Genomic DNA, 11,673 nt, shown 5'->3' on the forward strand with positions numbered 1-11,673 from the left:
TGGTAGTATCTCTCCGTAGGGTTAGAGACAGTGGGTGTCTTGACTAACACTAACTCGCCCACTTGTAGAGGTCTATGAAATCTTTTATTCCTAGATCTTCGCAGCCGCTTCTCAGCCTGTGCTTTTAAGTGTTCTGCAACGTTATTAACACATATCTCTTGAGCTAGTTGCGGATCCCTAGGGCACGGAATTACATTTTCCCAAGGACGTTTAGGCAGCTCATTATTGTGAATCCATGCTGGAATCATACCGGTCGATTCGTGTCTAGTTGTGTTAATACACTCTGTAATAATGGGCACTACAGTGTTCCACTTATAATGTTCTCTAGGGCAGTATATCCTGCAATACTTGGATATCTCCCTCATGATACGTTCACTCGGGTTAGCTTGCGGATGTCTGATGCTGGATAAGACATGCTTGATCCCTAGTCTTTCTAGTTCACGCTTAAACCCTGCAGCAGTGAATTGGCTCCCATGATCACTTAAGATGCTCTCAGGCTTACCCATAATGGGTATTATCTTTCTTTTGATCTGCGATAGCGTTGACCGAGTATTCGCCTTTTGAATAGGGCATAATGTAACAAATTTACTGAAGACGTCCATACAGACAAGGATGTACCTTAAGCCCCTAGTAGCAGAGGGTAAGGGACCGAAGAAGTCTATTGCGAATAATTTACGTGGTCCCGTAGGTATCAGTGGTCGTGGCGGTTGCTTCAGAAGGTACGGATTTGGTTTCACCCTCTGACAAATGTCACAGGTACGCAGGATTTTCTGTACCATCGACCTCATTTTAGGCCACACGAAAGTTTCCTGCAGTGTTGCTACCACTTTATCAATTCCTGAATGTCCTGTAGAGTGATGAGCTATCCATATCAAGTCAATCTGTAATCGCGGAGGTACCACAATTCTAAATTTCGTATGATTCTCATCCACAAATTTATGCAAAATGTTGTTAAAATAGTGGTAATTTACCGCTTTGCGCTCCGCTTCAGCGTGCTGTGGAGTCCCGGGTTGGAGTTCTTTCCGAAAGTACTGGATTAGCCGTCCGGTCTCTGGGTAATTTTCCTGTTCCTCATGAATATTCCGCAGTCTCTCCAGTATATTTTGATCCTCTTGGTCTAACAGAGTTAAGTGTATTGTAAGTTCCTCCGGATTAGGATTTCTGCTCAACGCGTCAGCTAGTATGTTCATTTTCCCTGGGCAATGTTCTACCGTGAGGTCGAACTGCTGGACGTAAAGTGCCCATCTACTGACCCGTGCATTAGCCATGTCCGTCTTCAGAATGAAGGTAAGTGCCTTGTGATCTGTTCTAATCACTACTGGAAATCCGTACACATACTTTCTCCAGTGAGCTAAGGCCGTAACTATGGCTAACATCTCCAACTCAGTGGTCGTGTATTTTAACTCGTGTCCTCGTAATTTTCTACTCATGAAAGCCAAATATGATATTTTATGCTCCCTCTCGGGTGTTTCCTGGTACAGCACTGCTCCGACTCCCACTGCAGAAGCGTCCGTCTGTATGATGAACTTCCTATCGAAGCTAGGGTACCCCAATTTTACAGAATTTTCTAAAAGTACCTTAGTGTTTACAAAAGCTTTTTCTTGCTCTTCTCCCCATTTCCATCTATTATTGGTCTTCAACATATCTTGAAGAGGCGCCACTGTATCCGTGTAACCGGGACAATGATTGGAGAAAAAGTTCGTTAGGCCCAAGAACTGCCTAACATGTTTAATCTTGATCGGCCTAGGAAAATTTTGTATCGCCGCAATTTTAGCTGGGTTGGGCCGAACGCCTTGACCATCGACTACATGCCCCAGGAACAATACCCTGCGCTGACAGAAGTGTGACTTTTCAAAATTAACCTTGAAATTGCATCTCTCGAGGTCCTGAAATAGTAAATTCAATTTTTCCATGTGTTCTTCTAGGGTTTTCGTGCAGATTAAAATATCGTCGATATACCGAATCGTAAACTCTTTTACCTCGGGACTGAGGTTCGATTCCAGTGCCCGTATCAAAGCAGCACAACTTGAGACTAGGCCAAATGGAAGACGTAGGAAAATATACGTCTGGTTATCAAATAAAAATCCAGTTAGCATATTTGTACTTGGATCCAAGACGATATGGTGAAAGCTTGAAGTCATGTCTACCGTACTGAAAAATTCCATATCTCCGAACTTCTTGAGAATATCCTTAAGGTTTGGAGGTCTCTCATACTCGGGGACTAGGCGTTGGTTCAAAGATCGTGCGTCAAGGCACACGCGCACCGTTCCATTCGCCTTGGGCACTGCACATAACGGATTTAAAAACGGACTCGGGGACTTGGCGATTATTCCGTTTCTCTCCATGTCTTCGATTACCTCCCGGACCTGGGGTAACATCTTCTCTGGAATCGGATATGGTCGCTGTTTGAAAGGCTCCCAGTTATTTACACATAATTTGTATTGGTAATTCGGGATCTTTCCAGGCTTCGAACCAAAGACCGTCTCATGCCTCATCAATAACTCCTGCAGCCGTCCCTTGTCTTCCGGACTAATCTTTGCTTCTTCGATTTTACTCGGCAATAGTTCTAGAAATTTTTCTTTCTCTCGCTGTTCTTCCAATTCGGATACCATAATTTCGAACTCAGGAATAATTTCCTCGTGATCCTGTAGCCACCTTTCTGAATCAAGTTCTTCCGTCTGCATGTCCATTGTCCAAATACGGTCCCCGGGTTGGTAATCCTGGTTCTGGTTTAATTCTACTCGTTCCTGGTTACCATTTAATTTTAACAGGATAGAGTTCGTCCCCATGTCAATTACAGCTTCGTATTCTCTTAAGAAATCGGCTCCTAAGATAAGATTGTATTCCATTTTAGGCAGCACAATACACGGATGGGACACCAGTAAATCTCCAATCTGGATGTCAAGTAATACCTGCTCCTTACAGGACGTTACTTTGTCAGGTATAATCCCTTTAATTTTGACCTTTGAAATTGGTATAGACGGGATACGAACTCTACTTAGAATGTCCGAAACTAAGGCCTGTGATACTACACTGACCGTGGCTCCAGTGTCAGCCAGACAGCGTACGTTTAAACCGTGAATTCTGGTATAAATTACAGGTAATTCTTTCGGTCGGGGCAAATTACTTTTATTAGGATCCTCTAATAGATCATCAGGAGTGATAACCCAATTATGAATAGCTATAGTCATCCAACCGGCATCCTCGCGAAATATTCTATCTCCTGGCACTAAATTTCTCGTTTTTTTATCCTCTCTCTCGATCTCGGCAAAGCTAGGTGCATTTGGGTTGAGATCCTTCGGCCTGGCGCCATTATGAAATTCTTGGTATGCCAAGCTCGCAGCTCCAGGAGAGTTAGCAGCACTGTGATTTCGGATCGCTTCTTGCCATGTGTCGCGTGTTGACATCTCCCTCGACTCTCTCCCTCTTGAGTGGTAGGCGCCGTCCTGTCTCTCACCATTTCTCGGGCGCAGTGAACTCTCCCTCGGCCTGTCGTATCTCGCTCGGTTCCCATTCCATCGCTGGCGGTTGCTTCTAGAGTTGTAACGTTCACCGTCTCGTCTCCAGTACGGCCGGTCATTCCGCCGTTGTTCGAATGAATTTCTTCGGTGTTCTTGCCCTTTCCATCGGTCCGGTTCCTCCTGCCATGTGCTCCATCTTCGAGGTCGCCAGTTCGTATCTCCTCTGGGTTTCGGATTTTCTTCCTCTCGTTCCCTCCGGGTAGGTGTTTGAGTGCCGGAATTTTGACATTCCTTGTGGCTTCGTTCTTCCATCTGCTCTTCTGCCTGTATGTTCACATTATGGACAGTCTGTATGGCCCGTATACGTGGCTGATGTAGTGCAGACGTTTGGTCCCAGAGCCTAAGCATTTCTTCCGCGGCCACCGCCTTCGTAACATTAGCCGCGATAAGAGCCCTCTGTACCTCTACAGGCAGCTGTCTGATAATGGTTGTGACGATTTCCACCTTTCGGACTGATGATCCAGCTCTTGCAAACGTAAATATTGGGAAATGAAGAACTCGCTTAGTCTAGTGGGTGTACTATTCGCATATCTTCGTGCGTAGAGCTCCATTCTGAGCGCCAGCTGATGTCCCTGATTCCAGAATTTATTCAGGAATGCCCGTTTAAACTCATCATAATTCCTAAACGATTGCCCAAACGCTTTAAACCAAGCTCCAGCAATCCCTCCAAGATACTTTTCTGCCGTGCGTAGTCTGCGCTCCGGTGGTATCTGTCCTTCGTCCATGTAGGTCTCTAACTCTTTCAAGAATGAACGGGGTGTGACCTCTCCATTCCCCTCAAATTTCTTCGGTTTCTCCTCGGGTGCCCTAATCCAATAGTAACCTGGGAATACACTGTCTTGACTGAATAGGGTTGAATTTCCTATTCTTGGTTTAGCCCTAAATGATTCTCCTAGTATCTCATGTCCCTCTTCCTGACTTTCATTCAAGCTGTCCTCTCCATACTGGCGTTCCATCGGGCTGTGAGTCCTACTCAGTTTTCGCTTCTTTACTCCGTTGTCTTCCTCAATTTTTAATTGGTCCAACTTATCCCGTATATTCTCCATTTCATTTTCTAACCCTAGTATACGTTTCTCAGTTGACCGTTGTTCCTGCTCACGGCACTTCTTCAAACCCTGGACCTCCGCGCTGATTTCCTTCCTAGTTCGTTGTAAATCCAATTCTAGTCCAACAATTTTAGCCTTATTTTTCTCAGTCGTTCTTTCATATTTGTCTACCACTTCTTGAGTCCTAGCCTCTAGTTTTTCTTCTATTCTGACTAGTTCTTCTTGAGTATGATCCATGCGGACTACTACGGCCACCAGGTTTTCTCTAAATGTTCCTAATTCGGACTGAGTCTCCTTATCTTTTTCTTCCATACGCTGTTCTATTCCCTCGATACTATTCTTTACTTCCTGAATTTGCTTCTCTACCGTTCTGTGTGATTCTTCCATCTGTTGACTCAACTTCTCGGTTGTGGTAACGCAGCACAGCCGTACATTCTCTATTTTGGTATCTAATTCTACTATGGTTTCCCTAGTTGCTTCATTTTCAGAGGCCAATTGCTCCAAACGAATGCTAGTGTGTTCCCGTAGCTCGGTTATTTGGTTAGCTACCCGTGTTTCGGTGCGTACTACTTGTTCGGTCACCCTTTCTTCGCACTCCGCGATTTTCTCCGTAAGTTGCTCGGTTACGTGTACTTTAAGTTCCTAATTTCTTGTTCTTTAAATTGAGCACTGACTTGGTCGTTCAAACGTTCACCCAGCGCCACAAACTGTACCTCGCTTTTGGCACACTGTTCCGTGAACAGCTCACTATTCCTATCCGTTTGTCCTTTAATAGCTCCTACATCCTCTCTAAGCGTAGTCTGTTGTCCTTTAATAATTCCTACATCCTCTCTAAGCGCCACAAACTGTTCGCTCAGGTGCCTCAGCATCTCTCCTATGTCTACCGACATTCTACTCACTTGTAATAAAGTCCGGCGGGAAAAGCCGCTCCGTATGTCCTCGATTAAATTTCAAATACTATAACTTTCCTACACTTTCTAATTTATCAAAATGTTCCTACTGCTAAACTCTCGAACTTTCAAATCCTAAATTGGCTACCTCAATCTAATATCATGTCATTCAAACATAGGGTAACCGTCAGTACAACACTATGATATAAAAATATATACACAACACAAACAAAAAAAATTCTCCCACAAAATGTCATAAACCAGCAAAAACTACCACATGCACAACTCCAAGCTATCCGATTATACACCTGTAAAACACAACACCTTGCAGGTAAAATCCCCGCACGAATATCATCCATCACTTCAAGGAAACCACAAAATCAGCACATCCTCGTTAAACACCACCAACAGCAATATCCATAAACTAATGGTAAGATCAAAGACAGAACATCACAAAATATCTCTCTGAACTGGCAGTCATTCAACCTCACAAGTTTAACAACATACTCCAAATATATCACCAAGCTAACAGTACAGATCACAGACCAAACTTGGTATACCTGCACAACACGTAATAGAATGCAGCTGTCATAACATATGCCTGAAATCAAGCCTTGCACGACCTTTATCTACCAAAATATCAGGTCCTGCCTTTATAGACACACATTATGACCTATAGCCCTATTTTATGGGGAAAATCAACAAAATACCACTTGGTTGTGTGAGCTCGTTTACACAAATATCAAGCATCACCTGACGGCATAATCAAATAAGCTGTATGACCCTCCTTACTGCAATATCGGGTCCTCAGTTAGCCACACCAAGTTCACAATGTAGACAAAGGCGCTCTGGTCTCTTTTACTGAAATATCGGGCCATTCGTTACTCGTCGTCAATTAAACTATGGCGCTATGGCCTAATGAGCCCCTTTTTACTAAGTTATCGAGCTCCACGAGTATTGGGCGCCAATTAAACTATGTGCCCTACTGCACTATAAAGTTCCGTCCAGGCAAAGGCCGGTCTCGAACCCAGAGTACAGTAGTGAACGAACTCTCACAGACGTGAGCTGGTGCACATAGTCTTACCTGAACACTGTCCTCTTCAATCAGCCGGGAGAGCGCTCTTCTCAGGGATAACATGGGTATAATGGGGCAACATAAAGATAAAACACTAGGACACGTGCCTACTCAGGTAAGAATTCGACGAAACTAAAAAATAAAATAAAATATCTAACAGAAAACACCGCTGCATTCAAAGTTTAACAAATAGGGATTTATTACATAAAATTGAATTATTTACAAATAAAAGATCATTTCAATATGAGATGGGAAAATGACGCTGAGCCGATGACTATCAGTTCACTGCCTTCACGAAACTCGTGAGCTGCAACAAGCATGTAACAATGGTGTAAGTAACGAAGTTTAGAAAGATGGATATCTGCTTAATGACACAAAAACAATGATTCCCATAAACATTTACAATGCCTCGCGCCGTCGAACCCCGGTGCAAACAAAATCACCACAAAATTTACAATGACCGGACTCGGTCACGAACCCTAGTCCTATGACAGTTAAGGTGTCCAAGATACTTATGCAAACAATATAAAAGGATCCAATCTACACATACATGGGTATCAGTATAAAAACGGGCCAGAGTTAAAATCTTACGTAAAACAAATAGGACATAAAACAAATCTCTCACTGCGTTCAAACAAGAAGGTCGTTTCTTCCCCTCATAGCATACTTGAAATACTGCAGACGACCAACACACCAGCCTGTGACGTCAAGCTCAATGACCTCCATTCTCACCCCTCCACTTGCGGCAGCCCCTAATTTACGAGCTCAAACGGGAAGACAGGCAAAAGTCTTGCCTTTCAAAAGAACACTTCACGTAGTCAGCTGCTAAAGCCCTCATTTAAATATACCTGGGCTATCTGCCCTCGTCTCAATACCTTCCGCAATCTCGCTCATCTTACTACTGCCTCTCATGGGCTAAATCCTGGTGCTACAAAACACTAATCATTAAGCGATCATCACATTGCCATACTAGGCATTTCCAAAATATATTCAATAAACTCTCAATGGTTGGGCTCTCTCATGCCAACTGCAAATCTTATTTCTGCCTCTCATGGGCTCAAAACTCTTAAATATTTGGACTCGTTCGCTCTATCAGTGAATCTGGGTGAATTACTGATCACGGCTTGGTCACGACTTGGTCATAACTATACACTTCTACGTCTGCAGAAACAAATGCCTAAATGCGATCTACAAAAAGTACCTATCTGTAAACTAACCTCATATGACCAAATGAGTTCAATCAGACCCTTACAAAAACACGTACGTTAAAATAACGCAATCAAAATGAACTATAACTTCGCTAACAAGGACTCTACAAATAACCTCTACCTTAAAGTACGGGGTTCGAGTTTGAGGCCTAGCTCTATATTACAAGGGAAATTCTCCTATTACCACCACTCTGCTGACTGACGGCCCCCATATTCCTATCTAAATTTAAATGACATGCTTGAAACAGAATTGGAAAGCTCTGACCTTAATTTAGCGTTCTGAAGAGGACATAGCGGAGCGGCCATCCCTGTGGACCACTGGATCTACCACATTCTGATAGACTGCAGAGCTTGCATCAGATACTGTTGACCACTTGGAGACATTCTTGCTGGTGTGGCGTCTTCGTACAGCTCCCTCTGTAGTCGGAAGGTGTCCTCTTCGATGTTGTGCTGGTCAGGTGCTCCCAACGTTCCTGGATCGATGCCCGTTGTTGTGTTGGCTTCAGCTCCTGGTTGTGGCTTCTTTGGAATGATGCTGTCAAACACTCGTTCTGACTTGATGCTGGGGTAACTGAAAATAAATTCATATATTACAGACTGTCCAAACTCGATGCCTGTTCCCACTACTAGCGTGTCTCACACGTTACACTGACCAAGTCTCGTTCAGAGTTTTAACCTGGTACACAAGAGTTTCTTCACTACTCTCAGTCACTGTTCGATCACCCTATCACACGGACAACATATAGTTTTAGAATTCCTAACCTGAGCCAATATTAATTCTAGCATTTCGCCCGTCATACCTTGACCTCACAGAAATATGAAGCTATTAGTTCATTAGTCTCTTATAAGCAGTACCTCATCTCCCCATCGCATAATCTCACAGGTAAAATCTTCAATTCATCTGAATATTCAAGTTTATTACTTACATCTTTGCAGAAATAGCAGTACAGGTAGTCGGTGTCGCTTGAAGACAAAGCGTTGTTCTCAGGACCAACACGCAGTATGACGATTCGTTCCCGCAGCCTCTCGTTCCACGAATGACTCTGATCTGCCCTGGCGGCCTTAATTTATAATTCCGGGTAGCGTCATCAAGCCACTTGGCTGCGTGCAATCTTAGCGTGCCCGGGAAAATTTCCCGCATTAATTATATCATGAGCTCAAATTAGCGAATGCATTAATGAATGCAGCCCTAATGCCTATCAAAATAAAGCAGATATAATACAGGTTGCAATTCTTGTCTCAAATCCAATGCAACTCTTCTGTAACCAAAGATATTAATTTATTTCATTCTTCCCTCCTAGAATAAGTTTAGCCGGGAACTGGAAAGCGTCCCCAAGCTTCATCAAGAGGCTTCGCTTGGGACATAACTCCTTTTAATGAGTTCTGGAGATTTCTCATAATGACGCTCGCGCTCACTTCACATAAGAACGCTTCTTCTGGACCCCTTTATGACATATACTGTAAGACATCGGCTTCGTGGGTGGCCTAGTATTATTCCAATATCCAATCCTCAAATTAATACAATTGCTCTAATGAACAGAATGGTTCATAGCCCCCCGTGAACGACAAAATAAAATTTTGTCAAGAATTTTATTTTCCCAAATTCCAAGATCATTTTCTCATTGCAATTATATCTGCTGTCAATATTCAAAACTTCAGGGCATGGGACTATCTTCAGCTACAGACATGATAGCCTCCCTATCCTTCCTAACTTGGTAATAGGCATCCAGCAGAGCTAGAAATCTCCGGTGGTTACTCTCGCAGTCTTGACACTCCGTTTCGTTGCGCTGCTCAGATAGCTGCTGCTGGTCGCCTGGAGAAATCATATTCACTTCTTCTTCTGCTTCTTCTTCATCTTCTTCTTCACCATTGGGTACCTCTGGTTGTTCTTCTTCGCTGTCATTTTCATCTTCTTCCGGAATGATAACCTCCTCTCTGGCAATATTTTCGGTCTCTTCGTCCTCAGGTTCTTCTTCCTCTTCTTCGCCTCCTTCTTCTTCTTCTTCTTCCTGATTGTCTAATTGATATTGGCCGGGTTGGAAAAAGGGCTTAAGGTTTGATGAGTTAAAGACCTTAGTCACTGTAGCGTCCAAGCTTTGTACCTTGTATGAGTTATTTTCGTAACTATGAATTATTCTATACGGTCCAGTGTATAGCTCAGCGAACTTATGGTAGTATCTCTCCGTAGGGTTAGAGACAGTGGGTGTCTTGACTAACACTAACTCGCCCACTTGTAGAGGTCTATGAAATCTTTTATTCCTAGATCTTCGCAGCCGCTTCTCAGCCTGTGCTTTTAAGTGTTCTGCAACGTTATTAACACATATCTCTTGAGCTAGTTGCGGATCCCTAGGGCACGGAATTACATTTTCCCAAGGACGTTTAGGCAGCTCATTATTGTGAATCCATGCTGGAATCATACCGGTCGATTCGTGTCTAGTTGTGTTAATACACTCTGTAATAATGGGCACTACAGTGTTCCACTTATAATGTTCTCTAGGGCAGTATATCCTGCAATACTTGGATATCTCCCTCATGATACGTTCACTCGGGTTAGCTTGCGGATGTCTGATGCTGGATAAGACATGCTTGATCCCTAGTCTTTCTAGTTCACGCTTAAACCCTGCAGCAGTGAATTGGCTCCCATGATCACTTAAGATGCTCTCAGGCTTACCCATAATGGGTATTATCTTTCTTTTGATCTGCGATAGCGTTGACCGAGTATTCGCCTTTTGAATAGGGCATAATGTAACAAATTTACTGAAGACGTCCATACAGACAAGGATGTACCTTAAGCCCCTAGTAGCAGAGGGTAAGGGACCGAAGAAGTCTATTGCGAATAATTTACGTGGTCCCGTAGGTATCAGTGGTCGTGGCGGTTGCTTCAGAAGGTACGGATTTGGTTTCACCCTCTGACAAATGTCACAGGTACGCAGGATTTTCTGTACCATCGACCTCATTTTAGGCCACACGAAAGTTTCCTGCAGTGTTGCTACCACTTTATCAATTCCTGAATGTCCTGTAGAGTGATGAGCTATCCATATCAAGTCAATCTGTAATCGCGGAGGTACCACAATTCTAAATTTCGTATGATTCTCATCCACAAATTTATGCAAAATGTTGTTAAAATAGTGGTAATTTACCGCTTTGCGCTCCGCTTCAGCGTACTGTGGAGTCCCGGGTTGGAGTTCTTTCCGAAAGTACTGGATTAGCCGTCCGGTCTCTGGGTAATTTTCCTGTTCCTCATGAATATTCCGCAGTCTCTCCAGTATATTTTGATCCTCTTGGTCTAACAGAGTTAAGTGTATTGTAAGTTCCTCCGGATTAGGATTTCTGCTCAACGCGTCAGCTAGTATGTTCATTTTCCCTGGGCAATGTTCTACCGTGAGGTCGAACTGCTGGACGTAAAGTGCCCATCTACTGACCCGTGCATTAGCCATGTCCGTCTTCAGAATGAAGGTAAGTGCCTTGTGATCTGTTCTAATCACTACTGGAAATCCGTACACATACTTTCTCCAGTGAGCTAAGGCCGTAACTATGGCTAACATCTCCAACTCAGTGGTCGTGTATTTTAACTCGTGTCCTCGTAATTTTCTACTCATGAAAGCCAAATATGATATTTTATGCTCCCTCTCGGGTGTTTCCTGGTACAGCACTGCTCCGACTCCCACTGCAGAAGCGTCCGTCTGTATGATGAACTTCCTATCGAAGCTAGGGTACCCCAATTTTACAGAATTTTCTAAAAGTACCTTAGTGTTTACAAAAGCTTTTTCTTGCTCTTCTCCCCATTTCCATCTATTATTGGTCTTCAACATATCTTGAAGAGGCGCCACTGTATCCGTGTAACCGGGACAATGATTGGAGAAAAAGTTCGTTAGGCCCAAGAACTGCCTAACATGTTTAATCTTGATCGGCCTAGGAAAATTTTGTATCGCC

The sequence above is a fragment of the Anabrus simplex genome, chromosome 6 (assembly GCF_040414725.1).
Source record: "Anabrus simplex isolate iqAnaSimp1 chromosome 6, ASM4041472v1, whole genome shotgun sequence".
NCBI lineage: Eukaryota > Metazoa > Arthropoda > Insecta > Orthoptera > Tettigoniidae > Anabrus > Anabrus simplex.